This window comes from Onychomys torridus, chromosome 2 (genome assembly GCF_903995425.1).
Source record: "Onychomys torridus chromosome 2, mOncTor1.1, whole genome shotgun sequence".
NCBI classification, from domain to species: Eukaryota; Metazoa; Chordata; class Mammalia; order Rodentia; family Cricetidae; genus Onychomys; species Onychomys torridus.
Window position 1 is genome coordinate 114,339,025 of NC_050444.1, and position 14,685 is coordinate 114,353,709.

A 14,685-nucleotide genomic window follows, 5' to 3' on the forward strand; every position below is an offset into this window, starting at 1 on the left:
CAGTTAAGGCATAGACAATGACCAACCTTAGGATGCCTCTCTGTTGTTGCTTTCCCAGTGGTACCCTTGGTGGACATCAGTCTCCTTTATAGCTTACCATCTAAGTATTGCTAAGCACTGCAACATATCCTCAATCTATGTTTTTCTCTTTTTAGTTCTTTATACATTATATCATACATATACATTCTTTCATGTTTGACTTATTTTGATTAATGTTAGATTTTTAAGATGGGTCCATTATCCTGCATATAGCTGTATCTCATTCTTTTTTTTCACTCTTGTATAGTATTTCAAAGTATGAATATTTAACCATTTTACTCATCCATTTTACCTAGTGATGGTTATTTGTGTGGCTGACAACTTCTAACTACTTGGAATATTGATAAATACTCTTTCTTGGTTGATGTTTGTTTGATTTTTGAGACAATGACTCATTTTGTAACCAAGAGTAACCATGACCCTGCTGCCTCAGCCTCCAAGCGCTGGGATTACAGGTGAGAACCACTACATCAAGTTTAATGTTGCTGTGACTTCCCATGACACATCCTTAAGACATCCCTTTCTACTGACAGGTGTACATACCAGAGAGTAATCTCTGGGTTATAAGACGTTCTTACTTTCAATATTAGTTGATAATGCCAAACTGCCTCCCATAGGAATTGCATCAATCTCAGGGCCATTGCAAGTATGAGAATGTGAGCCAGTGGGTATAAACTCTCACTGAAAGTATAAGAATGTGAGCCAATGGGTATGAACTCTCACTGAAAGTATGAGAATGTGAGTCAGTGGGTATGAACTCTCACTGAAAGTATAAGAATGTGAGCCAGTGGGTATGAACTCTCACTGAAAGTATGAGAATGTGAGCCAGTGGGTATGAACTCTCACTGGAAGTATGAGAATGTGAGTCAGTGGGTATCACCTCTCACTGAAAGTATGAGAATGTGAGCCAGTAGGTATGAACTCTCACTGAAAGTATGAGAATGTGAGTCAGTGGGTATGAACTCTCACTGAAAGTATAAGAATGTGAGCCAGTGGGTATGAACTCTCACTGAAAGTATGAGAATGTGAGTCAGTGGGTATGAACTCTCACTGAAAGTATAAGAATGTGAGCCAGTGGGTATGAACTCTCACTGAAAGTATAAGAATGTGAGCCAGTGGGTATGAACTCTCACTGAAAGTATAAGAATGTGAGCCAGTGGGTATCACTCTCACTAAGAGTTGGTTTTGGCAGTCTGTTCATTTTAGCCATCCTGCTGCATGTGTGTTGTTATTTTACTGTGGATTAAATTTTTATTTCTTAATGAGTAATGGGCATGTTTTGTTTACATTTTTAATGACACAAATAGCCTCCTTTGTGAGGTTTCTGTCCACGTCTCTGGCATATTTATGAGTTTTACCACCTTTTATCATGTGTTATTATTCTAGCCATGTGACTATCTGTTACATCTTTCATAAATATCTCCTGTTGGTGGCTTCTGTCCCATTTTCCTAATGACGTCTTCAGAGACAAAGAAGTTCTTAGTTTTATGTAGTTCATTGTAGCAATATTTATTTTTAGGGCTGTGTGTTCCTTTGCCTAGTTTTCCTAACCCAAGTTTGTGGAGATACTAACCTGGTCCCTTCTAGAATCCCATAGTTTTAACTTTCACTTTCAGATCTGCTTGAGGTGAATGAAACAATGAGTAAAGAAATTTGCTTATTTGGACAGAAAAGACAAGTTACGCCAATTCATTCATTTTTTTCCCTTAGTGACAGCCAACTGGTCTTTCTGGAAAGAACCACCAGGAAGCATCTTCTTTGCTTTAGTTGAGTGCCTACATATCCTGGTCATCTTCTGGCATGCCCATTTTTTTTCTCATTTAAGTGAAACTACTGCACTGATATATTTACACTCTAAATCTGGTGGGCGAGTCCTCCTCCTCTTCTTCACCAAGTGTCCTGGGTACTCACTGCCATTCATGTTAACAGATGCAACTGAAATAATCTTTTCAAGCTCCATTTTCAAAATACTCCCTGGATTTGTATTGGGACCACAAATCTACATAAATCTGCAGATTTATTCAGGAGAGAAACAGCAAATTTATACCATAGTACTGCATGACTATATAAATGACTTACATCTCCTCTATTTAGGCATTATTCTCGCACATGTTTATTCTGAGGCTCACTCTTCTATGGCTGATACTTTTTATCGTGTAAAGACATTTATTTAAATTTTGGATTTACTTGTAACAGAGGCTGATATACAGAAATGCAGTGTTTTAGGTTGTTTGTTTGTTTGTTCATGCAGAACATGTCTTCAGTGACCTCATAACTGGCCTGTTAATTCAAGCAATTCTTGGGTATTCTGGATTTTCTGTATACTTGATAACACAATAGACAAATAAAACTCATACATTTTCTTCTATAAAACTCATACATTTTATTGCTATAAATCCCTTGCTTCAATAGCCAGGATCAGTTCACTAACTGAGATCAGCACCCTAGCCAGGATGAGGACACTAGTCAGGATTAACACACTAGCCAGGATCAGCATATTAATGGGGCTGAGTACATTAGCTAGCATCAGTACAAAGTGCACAGAAGCAGTGACAGTGGATAATCTTGTGCTCTTCTCCACCTCACAGTTTCTTTTATTTTATTATTATGTATGATGCTTGCTGTGGGTTTTTTCCTGTAGCTTACTTCCTTTGCATAGCAAGCTTGCTAGGGTTTGTAATAGCATATTTGGATATTAAATTTTGTTGGATGTTTTCATGCAGAGAGTTAAGTGATTGTATTCTGTCTCCTCTATGCAATTAATGAAGTACACTGGTGGAGTTTTCAATGCCAAACCAACCTTGAATTCCTGGAATAAACCCATATCGGTAGTGATATATTAGCATTTCATATTATTGCTAAAGCTTCTTTGCTATTTCATCTAGGGTCATTTCACTTAGCACTTTTATATCTGTCTTCTTAAGAGAGATTGGTGCAGAATTTTTGAAGAAGTTTGATATTGAGGTTATACTGTGATGTACCATAATATGGCAGATCTGTTGATATAATTCAAATAGCACAAAGGTCCTCGTGTTTTCTGTTCTCTGGCAGGATTCTGATATGTGTGTGTGTGTGTGTGTGTGTGTGTGTGTGTGTGTGTGTATGTGTATATATATATATATATGTATGTATATATATGTATGTATATATATATATGATGTTATAGATATAGACAATTTCCTGTGAGTCAAATCTGTCTTCAATACAAATTGTTTTCTTCATTTTTAATAATGCCTTATAATGTATGTAGCTATAATAGTGTCTAGAGTACTTATATACTTTTTGTAGTTCCTTTCAACTTTCCTCTATTTCTGTGATTTGGATGCATTTCTTCTGCACGAGTAAGGAGCATTCAGTTAGAAGGTTTTGTCATATTATTTCTATATCCAGAGCCCACATGGGTCTGTTTCCATTGCCTGTAGGTTTTGCCACATTATTCCTATAATCTTGTCTTCTTGTATGTCTAGCTTTTTTTTTTTCCTTTTCTGTTTTTTAATTAAACAATACTCACTGCATTTGATTGTTTGTTGATAGGACAGATGATGATGTTATCTTCCTCTGGGAGTATTAACGTTTTTCTCTGCACTCAAGCCATAAGTATCTCAATCCAATTTGAAGATGATTCAAAACTGACTTTAGTCCTGGTGGCATCTATCTCTAGTTCTCCTGTATACTTAGGGTTTAAACATTCTGATGCAGTTTCCAATCTCTAATTTCTGTCTCCCCACCCCTCAGCCACACTCTCTAGTCAAATACCCCTAATAGAAAAGAAGGCCTAAGCACTCACCTCTGAGTTTCATCCTCATCTATATTCTGGCCAGGTAATTTTTCATAACCTTGTTCCTTCTTCTAAGTTTTATGTAGATATTTTAATCCTGTATCAGCTTTCTTTGTCCTCAGTGGGATGCAGCCCAAACTGCATTGTTTTCCACTATAAGATGGGTCTACAAAATGGATTCATACATTCTCTTTTTTAATATAGATAATAATTACATTTGTCTCTTACTCCTTGTTGTGGTTATGAAAATAATGCATTCCTACATTTAAACTTTTAGAAAATACCAGGTAAAATCTCTTAATTGCTATGTAAAGAGCTGCTATATTGCTTTGTTGATGGGAACATATTAAGGGAAGATCCTATACGTGTTAGTATACCCCTCACTTTTGGGATCCTGTGTTGGTTAAATATGCAAATGGGAAACCCACAGGTGGAGGGCTGACTGCACTTGAATCTTGAATGGTTTGATTACTTCCTCAAGATAAATTCCTAGTCATGGGATTGTATGGGGAAGCACTGTGGTTAATTCATGTATAAGGCTTGCCACTTGATCCCCAAAAGCAAAGACTAAACATTCCCAGAAGTGGAATTGCTGGACAGAATATAGGAGATATTTCAGGTATTTTGCCAAGTCGTTCTCCAGAGATGCGCCAATGCATGTTTCTATCATGTATTAAAGTGTATAAAAGTGATGCTGTTGTCCTCCAGAAACCAGACAAGAACTTCTGAGCACTTCATCTCCAACCAACACAAATAGGATTGATTGTTTAAAATATTTTAAAGCATAGAATTTTAAAATGTGGTTTTCTTCCTTGGCTTATACAATGATTATAGATAGCTTTGATTTTTTTTTCTCTTGATATGTAAGATGAGCCACCAGCTTAGACACTATAGCGATCTAGAATTAAGCAATTACAGAATAACCTCATATAAAACTTGGTTTACTGAAGATCACCAGAGGTGAGCACTGACTTCCAGCCCTCCAGTGGCCAAAGCAAGCCTCCTCTCTAGGTAAAGTGCCCATAATCCCTCAAGTAAAAAGCAGACAACACGAACAAGTTAAAAACTGCCTGCATTCCAGGGGGCCCAGTAATTATAATAATGAACAATCTGAAAACCATTGATCTTCAGTTTTATCCCCTGCTAAATTTAGAGTATAGTCCAAACTCCTCCACAAAGCCTTGTGAGAGGTCTGCCCTGCGCCTAGCTCTTCTGCCTAGTCCTTTTCCACCTTATATAGATGGCCACCCATCTTTCTCCTCACTCCCAGCAGCCATGTCTTCTTATCTCCCATATCCCATGGATACACAGTGTGCCAACTCTGACTTGTGCTTCAAACTTCAGCTCAGGTGTCACCTCTGCTAGGAAACGGCCCTACCGTAGGAATAACTCTTCCTGTACAATGTGCTACATTAGTCCTTGTCACAGCAGCCATCCTGCCACTCGGCGTGGCACTAGCTGTATCAGGAACTTGTGATGTCAAGGATGACATCATATATCTTCAGCACTACACCAGAAAATAACAGCTATCAAAAAAAAAAAAAAAATGTTTGCTAAATTAAGTGTTTTCCCTACAGACATTCTTCTGGTTAGGCCTAAACATCTTGAATTTTACTTTTATTAAGGAAAATGCAACCTAGTGATCTCATTGCCACTTTCAAAAGTTAGATGAGAAGCAGCTGCATAGCATCCCAGAAGGATGAACTAGGAGGGACGTGTGTAATGAGCCAGGGCCTTTGTGTTCTGGGTAGAGAGACTGAATGTCATGGACATTGAGTGTCTTATCCAAGGTCACTCTGCAAAGTCATTGTGGGAAAAGAATGAGCACGCAGACAGAGCAAGCTCCTGACCACAAAGCTGAAATGCCTCCCTCTAAATTAAGGACTGAATGAACATAGGAGCAACTGCAAAGGAGATGGGCACATCACTCACAGAAGGGAGTCTCCAAGGGTGGCCCCATGCTGAGGAGACAGCTGGCATCTCTCATCTTATCTGCCCAAAATGATAAGAAGAGAAATTTTACAATATCAGCCTGGAGAGAAAAAGATGATACTGTTCTGTGTGTCTTTTCTACGGGGCATCGTGTTCTAGGTGTGTTGTTGTGTGTGCTTTTTAAAATGCCAACAGCTAATCTTAGTCTTTGTCACGCGGAGGAGAAATAGAAACATTAAGGTACACTTGCCTTTTAAACTAATTATTGAGGGAATCAAAACCTGGTTTTACAAGTGTGTTCTTGTTGGCTTGTTTACTAATGGACAACTGCCCTGTATAAACCACAGATATCTTCTGCTGAGAAGGATCATAGAAATAGCTGAGAAATTAATCAATGATACTTACCTGCCAACTGACTTTAAGAATTCAATTATTACAGTTGAGTTTTATTTCTAAATATTATTAGAAAATAAAATAGAAATATTAACTGACTCAGGTCTTATTGTAACTCATGGGGCAATTGAATACAGTGGTAAAGAGTGTGGTTCTGGGGTTCTGATGACTTCGGATCCATGACTTCTAGCTAACTTTAAGGAAATAACTTACTACTCCTTACCTGGACTCCCTCATTGAAGAAGGACAATAGTCATGGTACATTTGTGAGAGCTGTATCATGCATTAAAGGACATACCTGCAAAGCATTTTTAAAATGTCAGCCTCAGGGTAAAGCTTAGAGTTACTTATCATAGAAGGGGCTCTTTGAATCAACGAAAACTGACAATAATCCACAGGTCCACTGAGGATGGGAATTAACCACTCATGCTCCCAAATGCAGACATTCCACTATGGGAATAGTTTGGAGAATATAATATATCTGCAACGACTTCTATAATATTATGCCACATGAGACCTGCAAAGGAAAACTTGATGAATCACAGGCATCAAATGTTATAACCATTTATAACTTCTGGGTTTCCACAGAGCAGTTCTTCCAAATCATAATTAAGGGCTTGAAAGTCAAATGATATAAGTGCTAGTTTTAATTACCGTTTGGTGAACTTTAGTGTGTTAGAATTGTCACAACTTCCTTAAGGATTACTCTGAAGCCAGGCAATACAGTAGGAAATTATTAACTCCTACTTTGGTACAGCAATTATCTGCATTACAAGGTTTATGCAATTAGCTGTTTAAGATGTCATTATATTTTGCCATCTGGTACACGGGAGTTTATGCATATGAACAGGCACGTGTTGAAGTGATTTTCACTATATGACTTGTTCTCAACCCAAGCCATCTCTCTAATGAGGGAAGTTACCGTGCACCGTGCATTAGCGGCAGGTGCACACCATCAAGCTTCATTTTCATCGAAAACCTCCATTTTTCCATTCTAAAGTATTCTGCACAAGTGCTGGGAAATTAATTAGTCGCTCTCAATTCAACGCCTGCAGGCATGTTCCTTAGCAGCTAGAGAGGGCGCAGCTTCAGTCGGGGACCTCTCCGCCTTTCTCACCCTGACAGCTCTGCAAGGAACCCTCAGGTGGTGAAAAGGACCCCGGCACGAGCTCCTGTAGTTGATCTTGCAAAGTGGGAAAGGGGGGCCTGGTCTCGGGGCGCCCTGTACCCCGCTTTGCACCCAAGGCGAAAGAGAAAAAGGATGCTCCCGGACGACTCCCTCAGATTCTCCGACCACGCCGCCGTCAGGTTGCAGAGAACTGGTTTCCCAGCCCGCCTAGACGTCAGCACCCACTTCGAGGATCCTGGGCTGAAGCACATTAAAGCGGCGCCCTCTGGTGTCTGCTCGCGGCCGCTGGGTCACAGCGGAGGCGCTGAATTGAAACTTTTCACTGGATCCGATAACCAAACTGAGGCTCTCCGACTCGAAAAAGAATCTTACCACCGCGGGCACGCTGAGTGCGCCACCTCGCTGTCCCAGTAAATCTGGGGCACAAGTGACAACTCCCGGGTCCCCCACACTGGGGCAGGGTTCCAAGGCCCCGGAAGATGCCCTGCAGAAGTAGGAGGGTGTAATACGAAAGCGAGAGAGCGCACACACACACACACACACACACACACACACACACACACACTCTCGCGCGCACCTGCCCCGGGTGAGGCCAAAAGATGCAGAATGAGGCCAGACTCTCCAGCTTCGAACCGCCTTTTTAGGATGGTACTCTTGAATAGCTAGCTCACTGGCCAAATCAACCCGCAAAGGCGAGCCGACTCCAAGCGGGCACCTAGCCGAGGCTGGCCCCGCGCTGCAGCTCTAATGTGATGCTGATGAACAAGCTGCAGCCGCCACTTCCTCTGGACACTGGAGCAGTTGCTTGTCTTGGGAACCAAAGCTCTGGAATTCCTGGGAAAACCTCCTCCTCCCACCCTGCCCCCACCCTTGGCACTACTCTGCTCCACCCTTCCTCACACCCAGATAGGCATGTTTCCATTATCCCAGTCTGGGTGCCAGGCCAAGAGTCTAGTTCATTTGAAGAGGTCAACTCATTTGTGGCAAGAAGTCGAGTTTATGGGGTTGATAAAGTCACCCCTTGAGGCTTTTGTTTGGATACTCTTACTGCCTCCCAGCCATTCACCTTTTACATTACAGGGAGAGGCCACTGCAAAGGGACCAAGGACAGAAACCTGGACTCTTAATTCCCATTTTCTGTCCTAGCTTTGCCTGGGGGAAAGGGAGGAGAAAGGCCAGATGGAATGCCTTACAGGTCATCAGTATTTTTGAAGAAGCAAGCTTAATGTGAAACCCTGAACCACAGTAAAAAAAAAAAAAAAAAAAAAGTCAAGAGGAAAACTCAAAAATAGGGATCAGATGAATAAGGTATCAAAACATACGTGCCACTTGTATGTACAAATAAGGATGGGACCAAGGAACTAGCTGCCATCTCAGAAGGTCTCTTATGTAGGTAAGATATGCAATGCAAATGAAGTTTAAGGTGCCAAGAAAAAGAAGTAAGCCTCTTCCTGGAAGACAGAGAAAATCAAGCCCAGACTGAGAAGACTGAGAGGCCTGAAAACCAATAGATAAAACGGGGCGGGAGCCGGGTGGGTTGGGTTGACTGCTTTGCAACTAGTCTGGTCTGTCAAAGTTCCACATATAACTTTAATGAATTCTCTGCTTCCCTCTGTGAAATAGAAGTGATGATATCTTCATGTGGTGGGAATTAACACTGGGTTCCATCAGGCCTTGGCCTTGACTATTAGTATGTTTAGCAGTATTATAACTGCCATTTCCCCTTCAAATGATTTCAAAATTGTTGCCAAGATCTCTAGACTTCTTGGGTGCACTGGTCTAGGTTCCTCCAATAAACTCTTCAGTGTGACCCACCTTGTTTTCACGCCAGCAGCTCTGCTGTGTCAGACACTTGGGAGTTCCTCTATGTCGATATTTATGCAGCATTTAATGATGTAAATACGCTGAGGTCTTTTACTACAAGCATATAGCAATTGACTTTCTGAGCAACTGTCCCATGAAATTGGTCCTTCTAAAGCCAGTAATGTTTGACACTGTTTATTGGACTCTCTTCAATGACTTTGCAGATATCTCCATCCTTATGATTGGGAGCTAGAGTTCAGTGTCTCAAACAAATCTCACAGCAGTCTGTTGTAAAAAGCCATTTTGTTTTTAATAACTATCCACGTTCTCAGAGCCTACCTGCCATTGACCAAGGGCTTTGTTCAACACAGGGGACACAAAGGACATTGACAAGTTTCAGAGTGCCTTGGAAATTGGCCCACTATGTTGTCCTTTCTTTACTACAGACCACTGTAGAAAGGAACCAAAAAGTAGTTAAGTTACATGGCCACAAACTCATTTCTGCTGACTGGCATTTGTTTCTATAACATAGAAACATGATAACAAATTAGACCCCAGTGAACAGTGATGTCCCTTGTAAATCTGTCTATATGTGGCTGTGCATAAAATGAGGTCACACACTACAGCTCCCAACTTTCCTAAAGTGCTTTCTCAAGTCACTTATTTATAGAGCTATATTAAAAGAAGATGAAGTCAATAACATTAAAAATTCTAGGATGAAGCCTGTAACTTCAGAGAAGAAATATCTGAGTTGAGACACATTCTCTTTGAGCCTTAGTCTATTGTTTTATTATAACAAAATGAAGGGCTGGACCCTAGAATAGGAGACAGGAAGAAGTTTCTACCCTAGAAGTTAGATCTCAAACTCTAGGCAGAAGCACTCTTGCATTTCTCTGCTAAAACCTAGACTAATATGGAATACATAAAAACCAAGTCTACAAATATGTCACCTGCTGTCTCTTACAAAGCCCTCTCTATTACCAACCAGTCACCAAAAAGTAAATAAACAAATAAACTGAAAAGCTGGCCACCTAGCCTTAATTTGATAACTTTAGGTACCCAGTAGGACTCTTCTGCTAATGGATTTCTTGTGCCATGTGCTTCAAAATGAAAATCTTTTGGGTTATTAGAAACACTGTCACTGTGTGGAGACTGGAAACAGCTTACCAAAGTCTGGCCTCTCAGTAATGTATTGGCAAGATGAAGGATCAATAGCTGGAGCTGGCAAGGGGATGGAGGTGGGATGCCTGCCTTTACAGACAAGGCTCCAACTTAAACCTTTCTATTGCTTAACTTTTAGGCTGTGTGTGTGTGTGTGTGTGTGTGTGTGTGTGTGTGTGTGTGCGCGTGCACATAGGCCAGAGGTCTATGTTAAGTTTTGAGACAGAGTCTCTTACTGAACCTGGAGCTTGCCAACTTGGCAGAGCAGATTGCAGACCAGCAAGCCCTAGGAATCTTCTCTCCCTAGCTTTTGACATGGTCCCGGGGACTGAACTCAGGTTTCATCCTTATGCACCAAGAACTTTATAGACTGAGCCATTTTCTCAGCTCTACTTTGAGGCCATTTGATAAGTCTGGTTATTCTGCTGGTGTAAAGGAGACACTCTGGATAGGAATGGTGGTTTGGGTTTTATGCTTTGATGGATACAAAGGAGAACTCATACACAATTTTTCCACAATGGCAACCCCAAAATGCTGAAAGTAGTATAATTTGCTTCTCTCTGTAATCCAAACCTTTCATTACAAAATGTCACTATTACAAGGATGCAAAGCAATGACATATTTGGTGTACGAAAAATATATAGTATTGGGCTTGAGGTATAGCTCAGTGGTAGGGCACTTGCTAGTATGCATGAAACCCTAGGGTTGAGGGGGCAGCAACCTTAATGTATATTATTCTCATAACCAGAGCAACAAAGCACAATCTCTGTGGTTCAGATGCCAGAACAGCAATTGCTATATTAAACTAAACTTTTTCATTGGGCTGTTTGATGAGATTTGGCTGTGTGGACCATTAGGTAAGCATAGGCTAATTATATTAATAGAAAAATAAGTCAATCTCTCTCTGGCTTCGCCTACTGCCCACCCCCAGCCCCTGCTCTTTCTTCCACCGTCAACATTTCCTGAGGAAACACTGCAGTGATCCCTATTACTTAGGCTGCCAAAGCCAGCCTCTGCCACCCCTTCGGCATGGCAAAACCACTAAGCAGCCACCTCTCCTGCCTGGCTTGTCTTGATAACTTTTAGAAGTATGCCCAAACTGGTGCCAGTCAGTCACTGTATGTGTATCCAGGCTCTCCATGATGCTACTCCTGCCACTTCTTAAAGTGACTTCCTTGAAAAGAAGGCCAGGGAAGCCAAGAGCAAGCCAGTAATCAACACCCCCGCCATGGGTTCCTGCCTCCAGGTTCTTTCCTTGAATTCCTCCCTGACTTCCCACACTCCCACAAAAGTGACTCCCTCGACCTCCCTGATCCTCCAGTCCATCTGTGTGAACTTTCATGCCTAATTTCCAGAGGTGCTATTGAAAAAAAAAAAAATGTGTCTTCCTATACAAAACTCCTAACCTACTCTGCCAGTACGGGATACTGCACATCAAAGACAGGTTCTGAAAGGCTGGGGGCTGCTGAAGTTGTGACTCTAGCATTGTATGTCCTCATCTAAACAATGGGAATAGTGTAGATCATATACAGTAAGACGTTCAAATGGTAATTAGCAATTTACAAAGTAAAATTATAATTAAGTAGTCATAGCCATCCATTAATATGTTCCCTTTGTCTATGAGATTAGATAGAGAGAATAGCCTGCATTCACATCAGCCACTCAAGCCTGGCTGGCTTTCTCTCCTCTTCTAAAGACCTACTCTCTCATGGAGCAGAAAGCATTTAAACAATGTCTTAAAAGTTATATCTCTCGAAAAGTTTTTTTTTTCTCATTTTAGAAATAAGTAGGAGTTCCTAGCATGTTGTTTCTCACCTACTCTGTCTCATTATTAGAAAAATAAGAATAAAAAAGTAGAAGAAGATGGAGGAGGAGGAGCCCTATCACACAGTTTAGTTCTGAAGGAGGGGGTCAAGAAGAGTGACTGAGTGAGTGACTTGTCCAAGGTCACACAGATACCGTTTCTGATGAAACAGATTGTTCTTGGCTGAAACCTGGAGGAGATACTGGGATCAAAAATCCAGCCAAACCTTCAGAATGCAAACATGCCTGATCGGAGCTGCTTCTGCTGTCCCGACTTCTACACGCCCCCAACGCACATTTTGGTGTTCTCTGCTCTGCTGCTGCCAACAGACGCGTGTGTCTGGACTGACTGAGATGAGAAGGGCAGAACTGGGCCACTTTAACTTGGCCAGCTTTCTCATCACCGTGCTAGTTAAAACTCGACTGTAGGTGGCGCCCTCCTTCGCTTAGGGGAACTTGAAGGGTGAAGATCGAGGTCACCAGCTGCCTTCTCTTAAAAAAATAAAAAATAACTCGTCCTTCCCTCCCCGACCTCTCTCCGCCTGGTTCCCCTAGGGCGGCGGGCGGAGCGGTTAAGCTGCGCTACCCGAGAAGCCTGGTGACCGACCTCCAAGCTCTCATTACCTAGCTCCTGGGCGGTGCTTGAGCCCCAATCCTCCAGCTCGAACCCCAATCACCAGGCTACTCTCACTGAATACCACGTCCCCAACTTCAGCAGTGGGACTAGAGGGCTGGGGACAGTGTGACCGCTAGTGTGACCCCATGAGTGTGGTGCGGGGCGGGACAACATTACAAACTTCTAAAAGGCCGAATCTCCAAAGACTTGGAAAGGAATGCGACAGGGTGCACCTGCAGGGCTTGCTTGGGAACCCGTGGACTGCCTCCTACCCAGAACTCGGCGGCCAGGGCGGGTGTCTGTGGCCTGTGAGGCCTCTGCAGGGTCTCTCTTCCCTCCGGCCCCTCCCTGGACCCTGTAGGATTTCGCTGCAAAGTTCCCAGATACTAACTCCAGCCACAGGCGTGGAGGGGTGTACGCAAGGGTGTGTGTGTGGGGGGGGGGGGTCACACCGCTGCCCGGCTTGGAGCACGCGGGGGGGCGGAGCAGAGAGGGGGGGGCGGGTGTGTGGTCGCACGGTGGCTGGGCACAGAGTGACCCGGTCATCCCGTGGGGCGGGAGGACGCGTAGGGCCGTGCCGCAACCTCTGGCCTGGCTTGCCCCTGCTGCGGCCACCGGCGGACGTGGTCCCTGTGCAGGCTGGCGTCCCAGCTTGAGGATCCGCCGAAGTCCTTCCCACCGCAGCTCGGGGTGAACTGGGTGAATGATTTGTTCCGCCTGCAGTTGAAGAAGAAGACATTTTCTCCTGGGTTCTTCTGAAATTGAGAGCTATGGTCAGGGGGAAACCTGGGGGATCCTCCGCCCCGCTCCCCGAAGCCTGGGGTGGAAGAACTGTTAAGCGAGTTAGCAAGTGAAGGGGGGCGGGGGGCGGGTAGTGAAAGCGGAACTGGACGACTCTTAGAGGTCTAGCGGAGGAAGGTCTACAGCTTCTGAAGAGTGTTTAAAAAATACTCTGCCTCAAGCTTTTTCTTTTATGCGGAATCCTTTCCCTTGATCTGAAAAAGTAAAATGAATCTGACTCGATTTTTTTTTTCTTTCCCCAATTAGCGCTTGTTACACTTTTCCAAGTACTTAAAAGAACTGTTGGGGTAAATTTAAATAAACAAAGGCGACCGGTTTGTACAGTTGTGACTCTTGGTTGCAATACCGCCTCTTAAATTTAGTGACAGTTTTTATCTTGAGGAAAGTGGGTGTGCTTCTATTAATCTCTTATGCTTCAGGAGATGGGGGTCCCTAAGAAAAAATAAGTGAAATGGAAAACAGTTATGGGAACAGGGAGTTGAGACACATTTTTAGCACTCTGGTCTTGGAATTCCAGCACTGCACTCTTCCCTAGCATTAACTTTAACAGGAATATTGCCAGGCCTAGTCTCTAAGTGAGTCCTACGACAAAACCAAAGTGGTTTCCCTTTCCTGAACTGCAAGCAATTGCTTCAAGCAGTAGCTCCAACAGCAGAGGTCTTCATACTCTCTGGGAGGCAGGAACTGGATTTGGCCGGTGTGTGTTGTATTCTCACAGCTGGTGGGGGAGAGAGCACACAAGAGTATGTCCTTGTACCCTACCCTGGCACTGAAGCAAACCGTGATGGACATGTTGAGATTGTGCTCCCAATGTTAGCAAAGCTGATGGAGAGACTGGGTCATCTACAAACCTGTCCACTTTGCACTCAGCACCCTCCCTCAATAAACCAGATAAAAAGTAGTTTTCTCCCCAATGCATAGTTGGAGTCTATGCCTTCCCTACTCCAGGGTTGAAACTTATGTGAATAAAACTTACCAGGAACAAGGAAGCATGAAATTCAGTGAAAGTTGGTATCATCTTTCAAAGAGATAATTTAAGAAGGTGCCATACAACAGTGGGGGCCCCTAGAAGACCAGGAATGTTGGGGTGCACTGATGTTTGCCAAGAGGGGTGGGGTGGGAGCTTAGGGTGCTGTGATGTCTTAGACTCATGAAGCCAGAACATTGTGTTTTCTCATTAAACTACTTTTATTAAATTCCCTACAGTCATAGGGTCCACAGCCTTCACTA

The 14,685-nt window shown here is 42.8% G+C and overlaps 1 long non-coding RNA gene across 1 annotated transcript in view; it reads right to left on the minus strand.

The window, feature by feature from the left end:
• Positions 1 to 9,343: 9,343 nt before the first annotated feature.
• LOC118577445 overlaps positions 9,344 to 14,685 on the minus strand; it is a 28,064-nt gene continuing 22,722 nt past the window's right edge. Inside the window, exon 3 of the long non-coding RNA XR_004944199.1 lies at positions 9,344 to 13,371. This is a non-coding gene — a long non-coding RNA (uncharacterized LOC118577445). The remainder of the gene's footprint in view (positions 13,372 to 14,685) is intronic.